The sequence below is a fragment of the Orycteropus afer genome, unplaced genomic scaffold, assembly GCF_000298275.1.
Source record: "Orycteropus afer afer isolate SDZICR_OR568_19922 unplaced genomic scaffold, OryAfe1.0 scaffold00027, whole genome shotgun sequence".
NCBI classification, from domain to species: Eukaryota; Metazoa; Chordata; class Mammalia; order Tubulidentata; family Orycteropodidae; genus Orycteropus; species Orycteropus afer.
The window spans coordinates 5,657,227-5,683,824 of NW_006921614.1; positions in this window are offsets into that span (position 1 = coordinate 5,657,227).

Consider the following 26,598-nt stretch of genomic DNA (forward strand, 5'->3'; position numbering starts at 1 on the left):
AAAAAAAAAGGTCTGCCTTGAGCATTATGTTCTTTACATAACCATCTCACACACACTCACGCATGCACTGCCATGCAGTGGGATCCGATTCATAGAGACCCCTCCTTGTGTTTCCAAGGCAGTATCATTAGGGAAGTAGATTGCCCAATCTTCCTTCCGAGGAGTGGCTGGTGGGTTTGAACCGGCAGCCTTCTGGTTAGCAGTCAAATGCCTTAGGCACTATGCCACCAGAGTTCCCAAATAACTATCTATATGGGATCAAAAAGGCAACAGCAACTCGTATAAATAAGAGGAAGCTTATAGGGCAGTGAGTTTATGTTAATGAGAGAAGAACAACTCAGAGAAGGAGGGTGAGAATAGTTGCACAACTCAAATATAATCAATGTCACATGAAGAAACTCTTGAATTTTTATATGTTTGGCTGTATATATTCTCAACAACAACAACAAAACAAATTTAGGAAAAAAAATGTGTGCTGTTGAGCAAGAAAGTTTTTGATGGCCTCATTTTTTGTTCCTCCTAAAAAAAATTTCCTAATCTGATAGGTTTCTAATGAGCATATTAAGTCACTTTCCCTTCTCTCTACAAGTACCTCCTTCCATTTCTTTTAAGGTCTGCTGAAATCGTCACCCCTGGGTCTTCTGGGGGTGCTTGTGCCATCCTACAACAGAAACAACTTTCCAGTCTCCAAATTAGGCATAAGCAGGAAGAAAATTAGCTTTAGTAGCTGCTTCAACTTGCCCAGTTTTCTTTCCTTCTGTGGGACAAATTCAATTGCCTTGATCTCTGGGGTAATTCATTGGTCCACATCATTGTTTTTTGTTTTTAACACTGATATTTGGGGCTAGGGGCCAGTGGTGTTTCAATGGTAGAATTCTTGCTTTCTTCATGGAAGACCCAGGTTTGATTCCTAGCCAGTGCATCTCATATGTAGCTACCACCTGTCTGTCATTGGTAACTTGTGTGTTGTGATGATGCTGAACAGCTTTCAGCAGAGCTTTCAGACTAAGGTGGACTAGGAAGAAAGGCCTGGCACTCTAGTTCTGAAAATTAGCCAGTGTAAACCTCACAGATCACAAGGATCCTGTTCAACAACAAGCAGTGGCCACAAAGATTAGAATTTCAGGATTGTGCTCCTCACACACTACCATGAAAATAACTATCAAACTAGTTCAGTTAAGCTAAACTATGTGTAACTTAAGTAATATCTTTTCTAACCTCCAGCTTCCTTTCTTTGTTATTCTTCCTCTCTCCTTCTCTTTCTTTACTTAAGTCTCAGACACCAAAAAAACAAACTCACTGCCGTCGAGTCAGTTCCAACTCATAGCAACCCTTCCTTGGGTTTCTGAGGCGATATCACTACGGAAATAGATTGCTCAATCTTCCTTCCAAGGAGTAGCTGGTAGGTTTGAACCACCAGCCTTCTGATTAGCAGTCAAATGCCTTAGGCACTATGCTACCAGAGCTCCTACTCTTACCTAAGACTCACTAGTCTATATTTTTAAAACATGTATTAAATATTTTGATATACTAAAAATTAGAAAGAGCTTTTTAATGAACTCCAATGTACATACTCACCAGTGTAACAAAAGCATTTTAATATAGATGATGTCCCCCTGGTATTCTTCTCCTAGATTGCACCCTCCTCACCATTTCTTGCCCATCAATAATAACTACTAGCCCAAGCTTGTGCTTAGCATTCTCATTATGTTGTCATACATCTTCTTTAGTAGCTAGCCTTCTTCTTGTTCAATGTATATTCTATGTTCTCCAACTACAACCAACACTATCTTTTATGTAAGTTCTCTTCTCTATTTAGCTGCCTATCTCCCATTCTCTATTACCACTAATCATGAGTCTTGTTACTTTCTACTCCTTTTTCAGCTATCAACTACACCATCTTTTTCTCTAGGCAGCATCATTGTTCTCCTGTGGTAGTTAAGTTTGTGTGTCACCTTGGCTGGGCCTGGTTGAGTGGCTGGGCAGCTGGATGTAGTATTCCCCATGATGAGACTGGTAATCAACTCCATGGTGGAATCTACTGTGAGCAGCTGAGTAGCTGCCCTAGGGATGTGGTCTGCTTCCTGTATATAAGGAGAAGCCTTGGGCAATAGTCTCTAGCTTATGGCATACTTGGACCCTGCATGTAGCCGTGTCATTGCTCAGCAGCCTGCCATGCTCTGCTGACCTTGAATTAATGGCCTGCCATCTGGCTTGGTAACATCAGAACTGTGCCATTTTATTTGTCGACCTTGGGCTTGTTAGCTTCAGCAACCAGTAGCTGCCTGAGTGAACAGGTGCCTCTAGCTTCAGTGGACTAGGAGCAAGAGGCATAGCTGAAGCCCAAGGTCAAGGGGCTTTCATACAACCCCTAGAGCCTGGCATTTGAGCTTGGACTTAACGCTTCCAAACTATGAGAGAATAAGCTCCTGTTGGTTAAGGCCATCCCATTTGTGGTATGCATTTCTGTCAGAGCAGCACTAGGAAACCAGAACACCTTCCTTAGTAGGTCAGGTTCAGCATTGCAAGTTCTAACAACACCTTACACCTCTCCTTTGTGCCACATGTAATATCAAGTGTAATTTTACATGGATTTGTGTGGTTCTGATATTAAAATATGTTTCCATGACCATCCTGTAATCTTTAAGCTGACAAGAACCATGTCTGTTTTCATTCAGCACTTATACTTAACCCTGGTTCAGTACCCATTATACAGTAGAAAGTCTATCCTAATAGAATAATTATGGACAAGATTCCTTGTTGTTAAGGACTTTGGGAAGTTCTTACAAGTAGCTTAAAGACTAAAGCCCCAAGTCCACAAATGTTGCTGTTGGCTGCCATGGAATCCAACTCATGGTGACCCTATGTACAATGGAACAAAATGCTACCCTGTCTTATGCCAATCCCATGATCAGTTGGGGATTGGACTGTTGTGATCCATAGGGTTTTCACTGGCTGATTTTTGCAAGTAGATCACCAAACCTTTCTTCCTAGTCCATCTTAGTCTGGAAGTCCCATTAAAATCTGCTCAGCATTATGGCAACACATAAGTCTCCACTGATAGGCAAATAGTAGCTGCACATGAGGTGCATTGGCCAGAATCAAAGCTGGGTCTCTCACGTGGAAGGTGAGAATTCTACCAATGAATCACCACTGACTTAACTACTATATATATTAAGATATTAATAGCAAAGTCTTTTAACATGCAAATAATCTGTCATGGAAGGGTTAGAGTGTTAACCTGTTTATGAATACAGGTAATGGTCACTTGGTGTGATAGTACAGGACCATGAAAATGCATGCAAGCTAAAATAATGTGAAATTATCTTAATGATCAATGAGGAAAAAACAAGAGTTTCATGACCTTTAAGGGTTTTTTTTTTTTTTTGGTCAAAATAATAAAAACTCTCTTAGGTTGTTTACAAATCTACAGGAAAATGAGAAAAGAGTAAGACAGAGTTCTGGTAAGATGGTTGAATAGGCAGACAAACTACAGAGACCTTCTTCAACAAAGAAAAGAGGAACCAACTAACACAGATACAGAAGATAATACTGGAGCCCTGAGCTTTGAAAGGAAGGACACAGAAGTGGACTACACTCCAATTGGTGGAAGAACCTGCATGAGAGTGGCAAAAGGGAGACATACGGAGCTGTGGCCTGTCAGCAATCCTGACAGCATGGACAGCTTGGATGTTGCCAAGTGGTGTTGAGATATGAGAATTAACTTAAAAATTGTCCCTGCTAGCCAGGGCTGCATGGAGGACTGAACTAGTAGTTGGTGAATAAAAGTGAAAGCAGCAAAGAGAGAGATGGGCTGAGCTGTGGGATTTTGGCTGTCTGGAGAACACAGCCATTTTGAATGTTTACAAGTGGTTCAACCATTTTGGATATTTAAAGTGACAGCATTCTCTCAGATTCTAGGGACCTAAGAATAGGCTCCACTTGCAAGGACATATCAGATACTGAGGACTGGAAAGGTGCCATATTCCCCTTGTTACTCCTATATGCCACACCCTCTTGGTGAATGGAGGTGCTGCCATCCCTCATTCCCACCCACCTTCTGGACCAGCAGGAATTCCATCCCAGTCTTTGTGCTCTGATGGAGCCTGGGTGTCCTGTCTGCCCTGCCCAGATTTTTTTTTTTTTATTTGTTTGTTTTTGTCTGTTTGGAAATTATTATTATTATTGGTCCTTTTAGTATTATTCTTTCTTTTACCCTTCCCAGGTTCTAGTTTTCAGCTTTTCTTCTCTTCTCTTTTCTTAGTTCCCTTTTTTTTTTTTTTTCTTTCTTATGGTTCTCCCCATTCCTTGTTTTCCTTTTTTGTATTTTTCCCATTTTTTTCCTTCATTCTTCTACACTCTACTTCTGTTCTGTTATTCCCACCTCCCCAGATATTGTGGATTTGTTTTTCTCCTTTTTCTGTTCATATTTCTTTTGGCTTTTTAAAGTATTTCTTTAAATATTTTCTCTCATTTATTGCTTTTCCTTTTTTTTTTTTTTTCTTTTCTTTTTTCTCTCTTTGGTGATTGTCCCTGTGTGTTTATGCACTGTATGTTTTGTGTCCTCTTGCTTTCACTTTTTTGAATGTTTTTTTGATTATTGTCTTTGTCTAACTGAGTGGGAGACAGCAATTGTGTCCATAAGACCCAACCATACACATACCTCCTGCAGCTCCACTTACTGAGTGAGAGCCACACTTCCTTCTGCACCAACTGGCTGATGATACACGACCATCAATAAGAGACTGAATCACCCTTAACTGCTTTTCACGAACAGTTAACAGAGAGCTGTGCAGCCATCTCATTCACTATCACACCCACCAGAAGAGAGGTGGTGAGTGCATAACTGGTGTCAACTAGGAAATAGAGGAGCACAGTACTCTGCTTAATCAGATACATCCAAAAAAAAAAAGAAAGGAAAAGAAAAAAATCTTGGGTGAATCACTCCAACATACAATCACCAATTAAATATAAATACAACAAAGTCACAGTATCTTAAAGACAACAGACCATCACAGTCCACACAAAGAAGCAAGGTAAAGCAGTAGAAACAAGAGAGCAGGATACAGACTCAGAACACATCCCTGAGGAAGAAGCAGCATTGGAACTCCCTGATAAGGAATTTGAAAGAATTATATTTAGGTAACTTCAATAGATTGAGAGACAGATCAAGAAAATCGTTGGCAAAATTAAGGAAAACACAGACAAAACCCTAGAACAGTTTCAGAAGAAAATACAAAATAAATAAAAAATCAGAAATGCTACAAAATGTACAACAGAAATTCAGAAGACTAATACTAAATTTTCAGACATAGATAATACATTGAAAGGGCAAAGGAGTAGAATCAAATAAATGGAAGACAGAATTAATGAGGTTGAAGACAAACACTTGAATACTTCTTTGGAAAGGGATCAATCAGAAAAAAGATCAAAACAAAATGGAGAAACCTTAAGATTCATGTGGGATACCATTAAAAGGAGTAACCTACATTTAAATGGAATTCTAGAACAGGAAGAGAAAAAGAAAACCACTAAGAAAATTGTCCAAGATTTGTTAGAAGAGAACTTCCTTGCTATGATGTAAGTTGAGAATATATCCATTCAGGAAGTCCAATGAACCTCAAACAGGATAGATCTCAAAAGAAAATCACTAAGACATAGCGTCATCAAACTCACCAAAAACAAAGACAAAGAAAGAATCCTAAAAGCAGCACAGGGAAAATAAAAAGTTATCTATAAAGGGCAACCAATAAGAATAAGCTTTGATTTCTCAGCAGAAACCTGCAGGCAAGAAGGCAATGGAATAGTATATATAAAACCCTGAAAGAGAAAAATTTCCGACCAAGAATTATACACCCAGCAAAATTGACCCTCAAATATGATGGTGTAATTAGATTTCCAGATAAGAAGAAATTAAGGGAATTTAGTATCTTCCCAGAGATACTAAAGGGAGTCCTTTGGACAGAGAACCTATAACAGCGAACAACAACTGACCATTAATACACTTGATGAAATAACCCAGAAACCAACCCAGTTATGGAAGTATCCAAAATAAAATAAGCTTACAAGATTGTAAACAGGGAACTAGAGACATCAACTAGCAAATGAGGACAACTACAAACCAAAAAGAGAGGAAAAATAGTGTAGCTACAGAACTTCTAAACAGTGAGAAAGTCAAGAGAGTTGCAAAATAGAATGGACTGTTCTAAACTCAGGGAAAAAATTATAAACCACAGGGTAACTTCAAAGAAAAATGATAAACTTTCACATCGCAATATAAAAGAGGACAAGCACAAATATTTAGTGAATTCTAAAACAACAGCAACAAAGGAAATGATGATATGATTCATAAACAAAATAAGCTCAGCACAGAAATTAATATGAAACAAAGTAACCAGAAACACCACAAAAAATAAATAAATAAAACGACAACAACAAAGTCATACTTGCTGATAATTACACTGAATGTAAATGGATTAAACGCACTACTCAAGAGACGGAGAGTTGCAGAATGGAAAAGAAAACATAACCCATCAATATGCTGTCTACAAGAGATGCACCTTAGAGACAAAGAGAAAAATAGGCTAAAAACCAAAGGTTGAAAAAATATATATCAAGAAAATGGTAACCAAAAAAGAGTAAGAGTGGCAACATTAATTTCTCATAAAATTGACTTTAAGACAAAAACAACCATAAAAGACAAGGAAGGACATTATATAATGATTAAAGGAGCAATCAAAGAAGATACAACCATAATAAATATCTATGGACCCAATGAAAGATCCCCAAAATATATAAATCAGACTTTAAAAGAGTTGAAAAGACAAAGAGATGACTCCACAGTCATAGTGGGAGACTTTAAGACATCATTTTCAATGAAAGATAGAACTGGAAAGAAACTCAACAAAGATGCAGAAGAAAATAGTAAAACTAATACTTATTTTGTATACTCTAATTTAAACCATTAGGTACACTGAGAATTAAAGTGTTTAATTTTTTGTTGTTGTTGTTAAAAGCTTATTAAGAATAGTTTTGACCATGCTTCTTCTTGTCATATATCTTATTCTATGAAGTGAACATCTTTATTATCCATTGGCAGATTGGCATGGTCTATCTAAGTTTGTGTCAGTTTGAAATATTTTATACTTTCTCTTACAATAAAAGAATCTCCAAGAGTGCCTTTAATATGTAGTTTTTTGCTGGTGTCACTTCCTCTGGGACATCTTCATTCTTTTTGTCATAACTACTTATCCTATTTATGTTAATAAGTTCACCTTCATTAAGCTCCTTTGGCTGCAACATTCCACAGTCAAATGTATCTTCTCCATTTACTCTCTGTTGGAATTTCACTTCTACTGTTACCACATTTTGTTTCTTTGTTATGATTTCATCTTTTGTGGTCAGTTCCCTCTTTGATCACCCATTTTTTAAAAGGTCATGTTATTTTATCACTGAGAGACAAGGAAGCAACACAACTACACACTTTGCAAAAGATGGAAACAACCTAGGTGCCCATCAACAGAAGAATGGATAACCAAACTATGGTACATATGCACAATGGAATACTATGCAACAGTGAAAAATAATGTAGAATCTGCAAAGCACTGCATAATGTGGATAAATTTGGAGGACATTATGCTGAATGAAATAAGTCAATCACAGAAGGACAAATATTGTATGAGTCCATTATTATAAAGAGTCAAGGAAAGGTATGTGCAGGGAGGGAAATTTACTTTGTTGGTTACTAGGGATGACAGAGGAGATAAAGTAAAACTGCTGCCAGTTAAGAGATAAGTGTTGATTTGGGCGAAAGGAAAGCAATATAACAGAAGTGTGGGACCAGTGTAGTAACAATAGGGAAATGGAGGACACAGAAAGGATTACAAAAGATACTATTACAAACACGATACTGCATTATCAGTAATAAGAAACACTTGTCTATGGGTTGATACATAGGCAGAAAGACAAGAAGATCAGGTGTTGGTAGGTGAATGGGAATATACCTGTGAACATAGATAAGTTTGGTTGATAATAGTCCCACATGCATATCTGCAGATGCTACAAAAATATCCATATTGCAATATAGAACTAACAGAACAAAGTCAGGATTCCTTCTTAGCCACAACCAAGCATGTTGAGGGAGTGAGTTACTGGGCCTGTGGGTTCAGGACCATGGTCATGGGTGACATCAAGCTTAATTGCCACAGTATAATACACAAAACCATTGTTCTGCATCCTACTTTGGCAAATAGCAACCGGGGGGTCTTAAAAGCTTATAAGCGGCCATCTAAGATCCAACTATTGGTCTCTCCTCTTATGGAGCCTAGAAGGGCAAAGAAAATCAAAGACATATGGAAATAATTAGTCCAGGGGACTAATGGACCATGGGAACCTCAGCCTATGTGACCTTGAGACCAGAAGAACTACGTTGTGCCCAGCTACCAATGCCAACCACTCAGAAAGGGATCAAAATTGGAGATTCTCAATAGAATGGAAAGGAAAATGTGGAACAAAATTCAAAAATATAAAAATGACCAGCATTACTAGTTGTATAGAAATTGGTGAAATCCCTAAGACTATGGCTCTCAGGTTAACTTTTGGGCCTGGAATTATACTTTCTCCAATGTGTTAGTTCTCAGCCAAACAATAGAAAGATGAGGTGAGCACCTACACCAGGAAAATGCACCCCTTAGAACCATCAACCCTGAGAGATCAGAAGAGCAGCATTTGCATAAGGGGAAAGCTAGACAGACAGGAATGCACAGATAAGAAGGACACAGGGAAAAGGTAACCACAGGAAGGAGGTAGGAGGAGAGCTGTTCCATTGTGGGGATTGTAAATGGTGTAGTGAAACAACATGTGAAGGAAATATTGAGTATAAAATTCATCTGCTTTGTAAACTTGCACCCCAATCACAATAGAAAATTTAAAAAAAAAAATAGTATGGAGAGAGTCTCTATAGGTCTCAGTGTTAGTATCCTTTAGATGGTTGCTGATAAATTTGGCAATACATTTTAACTTTGTTATTTTAGCTCCTCAAATCTGCAGCAGTAACTTAATAAAAGTGTGTATATTTTTAGACTTGAAAATAGAATAGACCCTGCTTTGACTTCTTTAGTGCAGGCCTTGGGCATAAACTGAAACAGTTTTGGAGTTTTCAGAATTAAGCTTCTTTCATAGACCCACTAGCATTTGGGGCAGTTTAAGGATTTTAAACATAGGGCATTTCTAATGTTTGGGGGTTCCATTGGACTTATTTTAACTTTTAAGAAAAATAAAATTAAATCATGAAGGCTTTTCCCTCTGTTGTATTAGTCACTGATTTTGGCTTCATGACTCTTTACCCATGGTATTGAAGATATCGATTCTTACAAACAGAATGAAAAATTACACCTTTAACATGGGGTGTGTTTCAGTTACCACTCAAAGCCCTTTCAACTCTGTTAATATATTTATGATACTAAGATTGAATTATCTTTTAAGAAACTTTTCCCCACTTTTTAAGAATTCTGAAACAGAGAAAATCCTTAAAGGAAACCAAAAATATTATTTGAGGTTTTTGTTGGAGATTATTTTATAGTAATTTCCATTCAAGGTCTGTTTCTGAAAAACCAAGCTCAAATACCACCATGGTGAAAGAAGTAACAATAAAGTATCTTTTAAAGAGAACTATGTAATTTATGGTCTTTATCTTGCTCGGTATTCACAAGAAAAGAATGGATTGGCATTATTAATATTATTATTAACATTTTACTGATGAGATAAATCAGTAAACTTGAGACATAAAACAGAACTTTCAATGGGGAACTTCTTTTTTTCAGAAATAGTGAACAAGACAATTTGAACAAATCTTCCTGCTGAGAAGAAATAAAAAAGCTAGATGAAATAGGAAAGGAAAAACAAAATAACCTTAAAAGCTTTTGCTGTGAGGGCATTTGCTGATCCAGAGAAAGTGGCTGAAAAACTCATCTGAGGTTTTGGCAGCCTCCCAGGACAAGGGAGACAAAAGCCAAAGCCCGGCCCCCACCCAAAGCAAAACATCGGATATACTTCCACTTAAAGTCTGGCGCCAAAGATTTTAACTTCAGGGTTGAGGCGAATAAGAAGCAAGCCAGCATTTATGTTGACTTAACAATACAGATTCTCTTCCCTTGGCTGATCTAGGGACCTCAAGACTTAAACTTGGATTGAAGTGGTCATGCACTAGTTATCCCCAGAAAACTGGTAAAAGCAAACATATATTCTCACCTCCTACATCTCAAATTATTCCTACATTAAATATATATATATATATTATTGCTAAGGATAGTTACACAAAGAAATAAGATTCCATGATTAAGCACTAGGAGAAATAACAGAAAAAAGGGTCTACTGTCAATGATTTCAGATATTATAATTATCAGACATGGATCATAAAATAATTATGCTAAATAAGTTTGAAGGTGAAGAAGAGCTTAAAATATATGAATGTTTAAAGGAAAACAAAAAGTGGCAGAGCAGACATAAAAAAGAAGAAATACAAAGTATAAAATTAAAAAAAACTAAAAACTTAAGGAATAATTAAAATAGATATAGTTGAATATATGAATATACTGAAAGATATAATGCGTCAGGTAGATACAAAAAACACCTATCGCCATAGGGTCTTTTCAACTCATAGAGACTCTACAAGAGAGTCAAACTGCTCCATGAGGTTTCCTAGGCTGTAATCTTTATGGAAACAGACTGCCATATCTTTCTCCTGTGGAATAGCTGGTGAGTTTGCACCACTGACCTTTCAGTTTATGGCTGAGCACCTAACGACTGCACCACCAGGGCTCCTTTAGGTAAATCTAAAATACAAGAGAGAGATCTTCATAAAATGTAGATTCTGATTCAGTGTATCTGGCTTGGAAATGCAAAATCTCAGCAAATGGTCAAACTGGAATGAACTAGTTTGGAGCCTTGGTAGCTACATATGTGTCGTGTCTACCGTGTTGACTAGTGCAGGTCTAGCTTTCATTTAATATGAAGAAAACTGAAAGAAGATGAGGTAAGTGTAATAAATATCTAGGAGATAATGATTTTGCATTTTTTAGAACAGATTAAAGACATCAATCCACAGATTCCAAAAACCAAATGGATGTCAAGCCGAATTTGAAAAACAAAACAAAAAATAAATTCACATATCCGTGCACCATTGTGAAATGGTACAAGGACAAACAGAAAATCTTAAAGCAACCACATGAAAAAGATGCACTTAACAGAATTAGAATGAGAGCTGATTTCTCAATACTAACCACCGGAAGCAAGACAGTGGAATGATATCTTTATTATGCTGATAGAAAAAAATTGTCAAACTAAGATTCTATACCCACGGAAAGCACACTTTATTGAAGAATCAAGGTGAGCTAAAGATATTTTCTGTCAAATAAAAACTGAGAGAAACTGCCAGCAGAATCTCATTTAAGAAAATTCTGAAGGCTGTACTTCAAGTAGAAGGAAAGTTTAAAGTTTAAAGATACAGGAAGTAATAAAGAGCAAACAATGTGAATATTGACTTATGAAGCAACAATAATACTAAATTAAAAAGTAAATTATGGAAATATACAGTAACAATTACATGTAAGTTGGGAAAAGGTAATAGAAATTGAAGTGTTTTTCAGTTCTTCGGTTATCTAATAGTGGTTAAGCACAAAAAGTCGGCAGTTTAAACCCACCAGCCGTTCCATGGGAGAAAGATGTGGCAGTCTGCTTCCATAAAGATTACAGCCTTGGAAACCTTATTGGACAGTTCTACTCTGTTCTGTAAGGTCACTGTGAGTTGGAATTCACTCAGTGACAACGGGCTTGGTTTTGTTTGACATAGAGATGGTAAGACTCATTACAGAAGGAACCAAGGGCTGCAGTAGTGAGATAAGAAAGGAAGGAAGCAAATGTGGAGCATATTAATGAGGTTGCCACTGTGGGCAATTGAGGCTCACCTCATTAGAGGCTTCTGGAAAACTACAGATAACCTAATTCAGAGTTGTCCCACCTGAAAGTGAGGTGGATGGGTTATTTATTTACTGACTCTAAACTGACATCAGTTGAGGTCTCATTCTGAGGGAATTAAGTTCCTGGCATTTCAGGCCAGCCCACACATAGAACAAACACACTTCTGTAACTAGAGAATGACTTCAGGAAGAGGATCCCAGATGCTTGTAGAATAAAGGAACAAAGGAACAGTAAAAGTCAATAAAATGCAGACAAAGTATCAACAGGATCTACTGCTTGAGTGCTCTGATCAACTTATATCCTCTGTTAAGTTCATGCTGCCTGATAAAGTGTCTGATAACTTTGATTCTTCAAGATGAAAGCTAGTCACAATTTCTCTAAAACAAAATTAAACTTCAATAGGAAGATTAACATGACAAGCCACAGTCTCTGCTGCTACAGTTGGTCTCAAGAACATAAGAGATATTCATCATCTCACTCTTCGACCCATTCTAAATTCCTTTCACCCTTATTCAGCATATCTGGTAACTTAGGTTATTTGTGCAATGGTTAACCCAGATATTTACACTTGAGAAGTCTGAGCCACTGGTTACTGTGCCTTAGTCATGTCATGATTGCTGCAACTTCCATTTATGGTTATCACTGGACACAGAAGCACAAGAAAGCATCCCTGACTTCTCTATATACCTCCCTCCTTCTCCTTCATCTACCAGCATCCACAGATCCTAAGATAATCAAAGTTGGTTATACCCATCAATATGACAATTGGCATAAGGAATTCAAAATGGTCAAGTGGCATACCTAATATGAATTCTGGATTCCATGCACTGTGAACCAGAATATCTAATCAAGATGAATCCAATGTTTCAGGGAGAGGAAGCATAAATCTTCTCAAGTGGGTTACTGGAAGTGATAATGAGAGGCCACTCCTTAACCCATTAGTTTGTTTGTTTGTTTTCCTATTATTCAAAAAAATATATTTCTTTATCAAAAATGCAATGGAAGAAGTTTATGCTGAGATATACTGAGTGATAAATAGTGCAAGGAAAAGCAATCCTATATTGATATATTGGCACAAATAGGAAGAGCAGTCACACACCCCAGACCAATTTTGTGTACTCTCCTATAAAAACCCCATTCTGAAAACATCTTGTCAGCTTAGGTAAGAGAATGAGTACACATATAATCACAAATGCACACTAATTATGACTTTATTTAAACATTAATAATTAATCTATAGAAACATTGATATGCAGATTTCTAAACTCTCAACTAAATTGAGTTGGCAAAGACCACATTTAGCTATAAGTTTAGTCTTCCTTGTAGAAATCAGATATTAGACTGTAAAAAAAAAAAAAAAAAGTTTTCTTTTGAAAATACTAGCTTAAGTAGAAGACTGTAAAAATGCATAGATCTTTAATAAAGGAATTGGCTTACAAGAGTACTCCTTTTTTTACTCCATATACAAGTTATTGGTTATGCTGTCAGATTTAACTTACAACACTAAATGACAATTATTTAGGGAAGAAACAGTAAAAGGAAAAAAGGAATGTATGTTTAAGAGAATGTTTCTTTTAGGTATAATTAACATAATAGTGTTTTAGGAAGACAAGATAAAAATTATTCAAAGCTAGGTTCATTCTCAAGGAATAAAAACAATGGACTGAAATACTAAGCTTCTCTGTCTGAATCTAATAATTAATGCCTTGGTCACCATATTGGTAATCTCTGGAATAGAAAGAGCCTGGCAGTTTCTGGGGATGTGGTATAGGGTAGAGATAATGCAGTCCATGTCCATGTCCCCATCATCACACCTCCTTTGCTGCTTTTGAATGATTGAGTGGCTAAGCTACTGTTGTTGACACAAAGACTCATACACATTGTGGCCAGTCCTACAGGTGCTTCCAACATGCTTTTCCCCAGGTTTCCTTCTTCCTGATATTTCTGTCTTGCTACTTTTTCACCTCTTACCCAGTCAAACCATTCATCGATGTCCATGAGGCCATGTGTAGCTTTACCTTTACCTTGAACTACTCCTCCTTCCACACAAATATGAGAGACAGATATATTGCACACAGCTCTTTCCACTGGGAGGATATTCCTTCTCCACTTACATGATTGCAACTGCTTACTAGGGCTATAGTTTGCAAGCAGTCCATATTTCAGCTCACATAGCTGTAGAATGAGATAAAAGCATTAGTGCAATGGAGATATGTGGCATGGTGTCTAGACCACCTTGTATAATCTGTGTTTTCCATAGATGTTTGGGTCCAATCTCAAGTGTACCATTTTCATTGAATAATGACATTACTATTGAGCCTGACCACCTCTATGACTTGGTGGCTGTCATTACAATCTCACATAATCATTCAACATCCCATAATCAAACACTCAATCCCTATCAAGAGCTGTTTTTTGAGTAGCAAATAGTTTTCAGATGCAGATGGTATGACTTGGTCCAGAACTCTTGAGCTCCGCACTGTGCCTCTGCTATTGAGATTTGTCTTAGACTGTACACAGGCTTTTTTTCTATGACAGATATCTGGAGCACTGTTGGATTTGCTGAGTTATATGGCTTCAATAGTAGGAATGCTTATACTATGGCCTGAACTTGCACAGAGATATTTTTGCTCTGGATTCACGCAAAACTTTGAGCTATCTGATCATCCAATAAATTGATTGTAGAAGGACTTCCAAGCATAGTATATGATATACCCAAATTCCAAAGATGCTTATCAAACATTGTGCTTCTTTGTTAGAAATAGAAGGTGCAAAGTGAAATAATGTGTTCTTTACCTTGGAGGGTCTATTTTGGTATGCCCTAGACCTCCCAACTTCTAGAAATATCACTGAATCTTTGTAGGGTTTTTCTCTTGTCTTCTAGCACACACTTGTCTTCCCAGTGTATATGGAATACTTGCAACTCCTTCCTCCCCACATCTGAGTAATAAAATGCCATCGATATTGTGGCCAAGGATGATTATCTGGCACTGTCCAGATGATCAATTTCCTTTCTATTATATTATGGCAAAGATCAGAAGAGGTATGGATAATAAATGTGCAGCACTATATGTTCTAGGTGTCTGTGAAATATTTCTGATTCCTCTTCTTGGTAAACATAGGGAAAAATGAATTTGCCAAATCAAAATCCACATATTAAATGCTACAGGCTGGGTTCTAAGTCTAGTAGAAACCCCTCATCCAGCACAACAGCCGTACTTGGGACTGTCACTTGGATAAATTTTGATACCCCTCTATTAGTCACCATAATCCGCCTGGTCTTACAAAGGCCAAATGGTTACGTTGAAAGAGGAACTACCATTTTTGCATGCTTTAAATCTTTGAGGGTGGCACTCGCAGGTATTCCCACCAGGATTCAGTACGAGAGAGGGATCATTTCCAGAGATTTCCATCTGGCTTTTCCTGCCATTATGACTCATACTCCACAAATCTGGAAAAATCTTAGTGTTCTTCCAGGTGCTGTTATGCAGTCAGATATCAAGGAAACTATCACAGGGTAAGTCCACAGCCTCACTGGAATCACCAGTACTCCTTTTATTCCCTGGTCTCTGCAAATCCAAATCTAACAAAGTGCTATGATGGTGTTTTTGTTTTTGTTTTCCTTTAAAGGTGATTTTGTTAAAACATAGATTCTGATTCAGTATGTCTTGGGTGGAAATGCAAATTGTCAGCAGGGGTTTGAATTGGAATGAACTGTTTCAAAGCCCTGATTTTGTTCTTTGCTCATTCCCTCTACTACTATCTGAGGTACACTTACGAACCCCAGATATTGTTTCTGGAGGACCCTGTTCTATACCAATCAGATAAATCCCAGAAAACCCAATAATCATTTATTATCATATTAATATCTCACCACTCTTATGTTTGCATTTTAAAAATAATTTTTAAGATAAAATCTTATCATAGAAACACCTTGGTAAATCAGAGAAGATGATTTTTGTTCAGAAGGGTGGCCCTCATTAATATTTTACTCACGGCAATGATAAACTAAGGAAATAAAGCATTAGCTTTGCAAAAAGCGTGAACTTGTCCTTGGAAAATGTTAATATATTGTGCATGCTAAAAAGATCTACCTAGTAAATGTCGCCTGCTGATTTTATTAATTTTTTCTTGCTGGTTTAGTGTTCCTGTTAGTTACCTGTATTTTTATATTAAAGAAAGGAAAGTTACCTGTTTTTCAAAGCTAATAAAATTAATGCTGAAAATCTGACAAAGAAAACAGATGGTCCTCCATAGACCCATTAAATCCCTCTGTCTGCAGCCATACCTTGTTTCCTAGCTCCCACAAATTCTTTTGTCTGATGTAATCGACTGCTTATATCATGAACACAATAGAAATGCCAGATGAATTCTTTTTGGAAGAACAATCTAGGCTATACACTTACACTCATGTTACTTGCTCATTATATAATTCAGAATAGTCAGATGGGAGAAATCTCATTGCAGGTTGGTAGAATATTTGAATGCTAGCCTCAGATTTGCCACTAATAACACTTAGGGCGAACTACCTAGATATTTCTTTTATTTTTATTTTACTTTTTGAAATTTATCTTAAGGAAATATCATCAGACAAATACACAAAGGTGCTTGCATATGCAAACTTAATGCATTGTTGCTTTTGATGGCAAGAAGTGGAAACAATTTCTTTGTTTTGTCTTCTTTATTTATTCCTTTCACCCAAGTTAATGTGTCTAGCCTTTAGTGAGTGGTTGACCCTCCCTACCCTATACAGCCCTGTCATTGTTGTTGTTATGTGTTCTCGAGTCGGACCTGGCTCGTAGCAAACCCTCCTTGGATTTCCAAAGCAGTATCACTATGGAAGTAGATTGCCCAATCTTCCTTCTGAAGAGTGGCTGGTGGGTTTGAACCACCAGCCTTCTGGTTAGCAGTTAAGTGCCTTAGGCACAACGCTACCAGAGCTGGTAACTATCAAAGAGTATTTCTTGTTCTGTGAAACCCTTTTCTGGTTTTGACTTTTTATAGTAGTGGTCTTATCCAATATTTATCTTTTTATGATTGACTAATTTCACTCAGCATAATGTCCTCTAAATTCATCCATGTTTAGCAGATTCATCATTGCTCTTTAACCTTGAGTAATAGTCCATCGTGTGTACGCATCATAGTTTGTTGATCAATTCTTCTGCTGAAGGATGTTTAGGTTGTTTCCATCCTTTTGCTGTTGTGAATAGTGCTATGATGAACGTAAGTGTACATATATCTGCTTGTATCATGGCTCTTATATCTCTAAGATATATATCTAGTAGTGGGATTACTGGATCATACAGTATTGCTATTTCCAGCTGTTTAAGGAAGCGCCATACCATTTTCCACAGAGGTGGCACCATTTTACAGTCTCATCAAGAGTGTATGAGGGATCCAGTCTCTCCACATTCTTTCCAGCATTTATAATTATTTTTGTTTCTATTTTTCTATGAGCACTGGAGTGAGATGATACCTCATTTTAGTTTTGATTTGCGTTTCTCTAATGGCTAACAAGGGAGCTCTGGTAGCATAGTGCCTAAGGCACTTGACTGCTAACCAGAAGGCTAGTGGTTCAAACCCACCAGCCACTCCTCAGAAGGAAGGTTGGGCGATCTACTTCCATAATGATACTGCCTTGGAAACCCAAGGAGGGGTGCTATGAGTCAGATGCAATTCAACAGCAGTGCGTTGCATTGTGTTGGTGTTTGTGCAATTTTAGTTATATTTGATAGTGTATGTATGCCCTACATTATGGTTCCAGAGTTTGTCTTTATTTTTCTTTGATTATCTTTATGGTTTTAGGTTTTATGTTCAGGTATTTGATCCAACTTGAATTTGTTTTTGTATATAGTGTGAGATATGGGTTCTGTTTCATTTTTCTATAAATGAATAATTAAGTTTGCCAGCACTATTTATTAAAGAGACTATCTCTTTGTACCCCCACAAGGCTATTTGACTACTGTGGCTGTGTAGTAGGTTTTGAGATTAGGGAGTATGAGGCCTCCTACTTTCTTCTTCTTCTTTAGTAGTGCTTTACTTATCCAGGGTCTCTTTGCTTTCCACATGAAGTTAGTGATTAAGTTTTCCATCTCTTTAAAATATAATGATGGAATCTAGACTGGGTTTGCATTATATCTGTAGACTGCTTTGGGTAGTATTGACATTTTCACAATGTTAAGTCTTCCTACTTATGACCATAGAATATTCTCCCATATATACAGAACTCTTTTGGTTTCTTGTAGCAGTGTTTTGTAGTTTTCTTTGCATAGGTCTTTTTTTCTCTCTCTGATTAAATTTATTCTTTAAACTCAAAAACTCACTGCTGTTGGGTTGGGTCCACCTCACAGCTACCCCTTCTTGGGTTTCCAAGACAATATCACTACGGAAGTAGATTGCCCAATCTTCCTTCCAAGGAGTGGCAAGTGAGTTTGAACCACCAGCCTTCTGGTTAGCAGTCAAATGCCTTAGAAACTATGCCACCAGAGCTACGGATTTACTCTTTAATACCTCATATTTTGGGTGGTTATTGTAAACTGTATTACTTTTCTGATTTCCTTTTCATAGTTCTCTTCATTAGTATAAATCAATCCAACTGATTTTTTTGTTGATCTTGTACCCTGCCACCTTGCTGAATCTTTCAATTGTTGTTGTTGTTGTTATATGCCCTCGAGTAGGACCTGACTCATAGCGACCCCTCCTTGGGTTTCTGAGGTGGTATCACTATGGAAGTAGATTGCCCAAACTTCCATCCCAGGAGTGGCTGGTGGATTTGAACCACCAGCCTTCTGGTTAGCAGTCAAGTGCCTTAGGCACTACTTGTTGTTGTTGTTATTTGCCGTCGAGTCGGCCCCAACTCATAGCGACCCCTCCTTGGGTTTCTGAGGCAATATCCCTACGGAAGTAGGATTGCCCAACCTTCCTTCCGAGGAGTGGCTGGTGGGTTTGAACCGTCATCCTTCTGGTGAGCAGTCAAGTGCCTTAGGCACTATGCTACCAGAGCTCCCTAGGCACTACTTAATTCCAGTAATTTCCTTAATGACTTTGAGATTTTCCAGTATACAATCATATCATCTACAAATAAAGATAGTTTTACTTATTCTTGATAATTTGGATGCATTTTATTTCCCCTACTTGCTTTCTTGCTCTAAGGAGGATTTCCAATGCAGTATGGAATAGGAGAGATGATAAAGACATCCTTCTCTGGTACCCATTAATAAGGGGGAGTGTTTTCACTCTTTCCCCATTGAAAATAATTTTGGCTGTTGGTTTTGTATATATGTCCTTAATTATGTTGAAGCGCTTCCCTATTCCTATTTTGTTCAGCGTTTCTGTCAGAAATGGGTGTTGGATTTTGTCAAATGCATTTTCTGTGTCAATTGATATGATCATGTACTTCTTTTCCTTAGTTTTATTTATGTGGTGAATTACATTGATTGTTTTCCTAATGTTGAACCATCTTTGTATAACTGGTATGAACCCACTTGGTCATGATGTATTATTTTTTTAATATATTTTGGAGCCTGTTGGCTAGGATTTGGTTGATAATTTTGTGCCTATGATCATGAGCGATATCAGTCTATTAATTTCTTTTTAGTGATATCTTTGCCTGGCTTTCATATAAAAGTAATCTTGCTTCCTAAAATGAATTCATGAAAATTTCCTCCTTTTCTATATTCCAGAACAGTGGGAGTAGAATTGGTGTCAGCTGTTTTCTGAATGTTCGGTAGAATTTTCCAATGAAGCCATTTGAGCCAGGAGTTTTTTGTTGTTGTTGTTGATAGTTGTTTTATGAATTGTTCAATTTCTTCTTTTGTTATGGGTCTGGTCAAATCTTCTACCTCAGTCTGTGTTAGTTTAGGTAAGTAGTATAATTCTAGATATCTGTCCATTTCTTCTAGATTTTCACATTTTTGGGGGTACAGTTCTTCATGTTGTTGTTATGTGTCATTGAGTCATAGCATCGTGATATTATCCTTTTTATTTTCATTGGTTCTGTTGTAACATTGCCCATTTAATTTTTTTATCCTTGTTGTTTTTATCTTCTCCTTCTTTTCCTTTGTTCAATTTGCCAGTGGTTTTTTTATTTTATTAATCTTCTCAAAGAACCAGCTTCTATCTTGTTGATTGTTTATATTGTTTTTCTGTTTTCTGTTTCATTTATTTTTGCTCAAATATTTATTATTTCTCTGGTGACTGTAGGCTTTTGTGTTTTTTACTACTCTTTTACTTATTGTTGGAGATGTTGGGTTAAGGTGTTGATTCAAGATCTTTACTCTTTTTTGATTTGTCTATTTATTGCTATAAATTGTCATCGGGACACTACTTTGGCTGACTCCCAAAGATTTTGATATAGTCCTGCTATAATTCTTGTTTGATTCACATAATACTTTAATTTTATTTTTAATTTCTTCTATTACCCAGTAGTTTTTAAGGAAGGTTTACTCAGTTTCTATGTGTGTGCTTGTTTTTTTTCCTTGATCTTCCTGTTATTGGTTTCTAATTTTATAGCATTGTGATCTGAGAAGATGCTTTGCTGTATTTTGATGTTTTAAATTTATTGAGGCTTGCTTTGTGACCTAACATGTTCTGTGTGCACTGGAAAAAAAAATATATTATGCTGTTTGATGAAGTATTCTGTATATGTCTATAAGGTGAAGATGATTGTATTGTTTAGGTGTTCTTTGTCTTTGTTGTGTTTCTTTCCAGTTGTTCTATCCTTTAATAAAAGTGGTGTATTAGAGACTCCTGCTATTATTATGGAGCTGTTTATTTCTCTTTTCACTTATATTAAAGTTTGCTTCTTGTATTTTGGGACTCTTCCATTGAGTGTGCAGATATTTATTAGGGTTATGTCCTCTTGTTCAATTTTCTTTAATCATGATATAGTGTCCTTCCTTGTCTCTTTTGCTAGTTTTTGCTCAAGGCTGGCAGGCAGTACATTAGCTATTGACTCCAACAAATGACGAATCCAAAATCTCCAGGCCGCACAGTGGACTGCTCACTCACGGACAGTTATAGGCAGCACAACAGAATCTCGATCCACAGAATAATGTCTTTCTTCCCAGGATGTCCCTGGATATCCTGGAAGCAGGTCACACCCCTAGGGAAACTCCCCTTGAACAGATTGTCCACTCAGAACACAGTCATCCGATCCCATCATGGGAACAACCACACAGAACTGAGGTCCAGCCAAGTTGACACACAGCTCCAACTATCACAATGACCAAAGTAAGTGAGATGAAGTCTGGCCATTCTTGCTTCCAAGGAGCATTTTGGCTGAACTTCTTCCAGGACAGATTTGCTATTTCTTCTGGGAATCTGTGATACTTTGAGTATTCTTTGCCAACACCACAATTCAAAAGCATCAACTCTTCATCAGTCTTCCTTATTCATTGTCTAGTTTCCACACACATAGGAGGCAATTTAAAATACTATATCTCAGGCTAGGTGCACCTTAGTCTTCAAAGGGACATCTTAGCTCTTCAGCACTTGAAAGAGATCTTTTGCAGCAGATTTTCCCAGTGCAATACATCATCTGATTTCTTGACTGCTGGTTGCATCGGTGTTGATTGTGGAACTAAGTAATATGAAATCTTTGGCAACTTCAATCTCTTCTCAAGGTCACATAGGCCATATAGGTCATCATTTATCATAATGCTGCTTGTTGGTGCATTTGTGAAGATTTAATTTTCTTTATGTTGAGGTATAATCCATACTGCAGACTGTAGTCTTTAATCTTCATCAGTAAGTGCTTCATGTCATTTTCACTTTCAACAAACAAGGTTGTATCATCTGCATGTCACAGATTGTTAGTGAGTCTTCCTCCAATCCTGATTCAGTGTTCTTCTTCACATAGTTCAGATTCTTGGATTATTTGCTCAGCATACATATTGAATAGGCTCAGTGAAAGGATGCAACCTTGGTGCACTTACTTCCTGATTTTTAAACCATGCAGTGTCCCCTTGTTCTGTTCTAACAACAGCCTCTTGGTCTATGCACAGGTTCCTCAGGAGTACAATTAAGTATTCCAGAATTCCCATTCTTGTCAATGTCATGTATAATTTGTTATGATCCATACTGTCGAATGCCTTTGTATAGTCAATAAAACACTAGTAATTTCTGATGTTTTTTGCTTTCAGCCAAGACCCATCTGACATCAGCTATGCTAGCCCCCATTTCATGTGCTCTTCTGAATTCAACTTGCATTTCTGGAAGTTCCTTCTCAATATACTGCTGCAATCATTTTTGGAACATCTTCAGCAAAAGTTTACTTGCATGTGATACTAATGATATTGTTTGACAATTTCCACATTCTGTGGGATCCCCTTTCTTTGGAATTGGTACAAATATGGATCTCTTACAGTAAGTTGGCCAGGTCAGGGAGCTGTCTTCCAAATTTCTTGGCAGAGACTAGTAAGTGCCTCCAGGGCAGCATACATTTGTTGAAACATCTCAGAGAGTATTCTGTTAATTCCTGGAGCACCCCCCCCCCTTTTTTTTTTTTTTTTTTTTTTGCCAGTTCCTTCAGTGTAACTTTGGCTTCTTCTTTCAGTACTGTTGGTTCTTGATCATATGCTCCCTCCTGAAATGGGTGAACATTGACCAATTCTTTTTGATACAGTGATTCTTTGTATTCCATCCATCTTCTTTTGATGTTTCCTGCATCATTCAATATTTTGCCCATAGAATCAATATTCGATATTGCAACTGGAGGCATGAATTTTTTCTTCAGTTCTTTTATCTTGAGAAATTCTGAGTGCGCACTTCTCTTTTGTTTTTTTTAACTCCAGGTCTTGGCCCATTGCCTTTTAACAATTGACTCTGGCTTCTCTGGGTGCTCTTTTAAATCTTCTGTTCAGCTCTTTTATCTTGTCATTTCTTCCATATGCTTTAGCTACTTTCCATTCAAAAGCAAGTTTCAGAGTCTCTTCTGACATCCATTTTGGTCTTTTCTATGACCTTTTGCTTTCTTCATGTATGATGTTCTTGATGTCAACCCACAATTCCTCTGGTTTTGGCTCACTGGTGTTCAATGGGTCAAATCTATTTTTCAGATTGTCTGTAAATTCAGGTGGGACATGATCAAGGTCATATTTTGTCTCTCATGGACTTGTTTTAATCATCTTAAGCTTCAACTTGAACTTACATATCAGGAATTGCTGGTCTGTTGCACAGTCAGCTCCTGGCCTAGTTTTGGCTGAAGATACTGAGCTTCTTCATCACCTCTTTTCACAGATGTAGTCACTTTGGCAATGTCCAGGTGTATAACCACTGCTTTGCCAAAATTCTGTCATGGAATCTCTGGCATTATTTCTATCACCAAGGCCATGTTTTCCAATTACTGGTGATTCTTCTTTGTTTCTGACTTTTGCATTTCAATCACCAGTAATAATCAATACAGCTTGATTGCATGTTTGGTCAATTTCAGACTGCAGAAATTGATAAAAAAAAAATCTTCTATTTCCTAATCTTTGGCTTAGGTAGTTGGTTCATAAATTTGAATAATCATTTTTTGTTCCTTTTTCTCTTCTTCTTTTATCCCCCTTCTCACCTGCCTCCCCCAATAGAAGAACCACATTAAGCCACCACAACACCAGCTCGTCCTAACTCTAAATCCCTTTTACAATGAACAGAGACCTGTATCCACATTGCCTACAGTGATTTCTTCAACACAAAGAAAACTGCATATTAACTGGTCTTCCTGTAAGCATATGTATATTATCCTATCGCTGACAACATTGTACTTCAGGATAGATTTTGAAACACTTCTTGTGACAATGAATGCCACACCATTCTTCTTCAATTTGTCATTCCCAGCATAGTAGATCATATGGTTGTCTGCTTCAGAATGGCCCAAACCAGTCAATTTCAGCTCAGTGATACCTAGGATATCAATTTTTATGCATTCCATTTCTTTTTTGACAACTTCAATTTTTCCTAGATTCATACTTTGTACATTCCACTTTCTGATTATTAATGGATGTTTGCAACTGTTTCTTTTCATTTTAGGCCATGCCACATCACCAAATGGAGATCCCAAAAGCTTTAATCCATCCATGCCATTAAGGTGGACTCTACTTTGAAGAGTCAGCTTTTCCCCAGTCATATTTTGAGTGCCTCCCAATCTGAAGGGCTCATCTTCTGACACTATATCAGACAATGTTTCAGGGCTATTCACAAATTTTCCAAAAATATATCAGCTAGTGTTTCACTGCTATTCATAAGGTTTTCACTGGCCAATATTTTGAGAAGTGGATCACCCCTTCCTTCTTTTGAGTCTGTCTTAGTTTGGAAGATCTACTGAAACCTGTCCACAATGGGTGACCTTGCTGGTATTTGAAATTTGAAGTAGCCTTCAGCCTCACAGCAACACAGAAGAACCACATTAAGCCACTACAACACCAGCTCATCCTAACTCTAAATCCCCTTTACCATGAATAGAGACCTGTATCCACATTCCCTATAGCGACTTCTTCAACACAAAGAAAACTGCAGAGCAACCCAGAACACCTGAATTAATAACCAAAAATATAAAATACGCCAGCTCCACCCTTGGAAATATATTTAAACATAAAATCCAGGCAAAAACAATCAATACATAGCTCACAGTTAAAGACAACAACTTCAAAATGTCTAGGAAATAACAGGCAACCACAAATCAAAAATAAAAACAAACAAACAAAAAAAGGACAAGACAACAGAAATAAAATCCCCAACAACAACAAAAAAACATTAAACATGGAAGAAGAAGAGGCAATAGAATTATCCAAGGAATTTAGAAGATATGCCTATAGAACTCTAAAAAGGCTCAAATAAACCACAAACAGAACCAAGAAGAACATAGAGGGTACCCTGGAAAAATTCAGGAAAACAATTCAAGAACAAAATAACAAGATTAATTTATAATCAGAACTCATACAAAAACAGCAGTTAAAAATCAAGAAGATGAATACTAAAATTGTGGAATTACACAACACAGTGGAAGCACAGAAGAATAGGCTAGAACTGGCTGAAGAATATATTTCTCAACTAGAAGACAAATCCCTTGACACTAGCCTGTATGAAGAAAAAGCAGAACAAAGAGTTAAGAAAAATGAAGAAAACCTAAGAATTATATGGAATGACATGAAAAGAAACAACATACACCTCATTGGAATACCAACAATAAAGAAGAGAAGAAACTCTTGATAACAAAAGGAACTCAGCACAGAAAAGCATATGGATGAAGGAAACACCAACAACATGACAAAAAAACACAATAGAATGACAGCAATCAATTCATACCTATCACTAATTACACTCAATGTGAATGCACAAAATGTACCAGTCAAGAGAAAGAGAGTGGCAGATTGGATAAGGAAAGAAGACTCATTGACATGTTGCCTATAAGAAACCCACTTTAGACACAAAGATAAATATAAATGAAAAGTCAAGAGGTGAAAAAATATATACCAAGCCAATGGTAACCAAAAAAAAGAGCCGAAGTGGCAATATTAATTTCTGATAAAAAAGACTTCAAGGTGAAAAACCACATAAGGGACAAAGAAGGAACACTATATTGTGCTGAAAGGGTCAATTAACCAAGAAGACTTTACCATAATAAATATCTATGCACCCAATGAAAGTGCTCCAAAATATGAGAAGCAAATATTAACTAAATTGAAAGAGAAAAGAGACAACTTTACAATAGTAGTAAGAGACTTTAATACACCACTTTCAAGGAGGGACAGAACAACTAGAAAAAAACTCAACAAAGATACAGAGGATCTCAACAACACAATCAACCAACATGACCTCACTGACATATACAGAGCACTCCACCCAACAAAAGCACAATTTGCATTCTTCTCCAGTGCATATGGATCATTCTCCAGAATAGACCATATGTTAGGACATAAAACAAACCCAGTAAGATCAAAAACATTTAAATACTACAAAGCATCTTCTCAGACCACAATGCTATAAAATTAGAAATTAATAATAGGAAGATCAAGGAAAAAACATCAAACATGTGGAAGTTGAATAATATACTCCTCTAAAACTACTGGGTAATAGAAGAAATAAAGAGTGAAATAAAAATATTCCTAGAAACAAACAAGAATGACGATACATCCTACCAAAACCTAAATCTATGGGACACAGAGAAAGCAGTACTCAGAGGTCAATTTACAGCAATAAATGTATGTATCAAAAAAGATGAAAGAAATAAGAGCAACACTCTAACTCAACAACTCCAACAATTAGAAAAAGAGCAACAAAAGAAACCTACAGTATTCAGAAGTACTGTAAGAAATACTAAAGATCAGAGTAGAAATAAATGAAACAGAAAACAAACAAACAATAACAACAACAAAAAAGAGAAAATCTACAAAACAAGAAGCTGGTTCTTTGAAAAGATTAACAAAATTGACAAACTACTGGCAAATGTAACAAAAGAAAAGAAAGAGAACATATAAATAACAAGAATAATAAATGAAGAGTGCCATCACAACAGAACCAACTGAAATAAAAAAGATATTGACAGAATATTATGAAGAAATGTACTGCAATGGATTTGAGAACCTAGACAAGATGGACAAGTTTCTAGAAACACAAGACCTACCTAAACAATCCCACTCA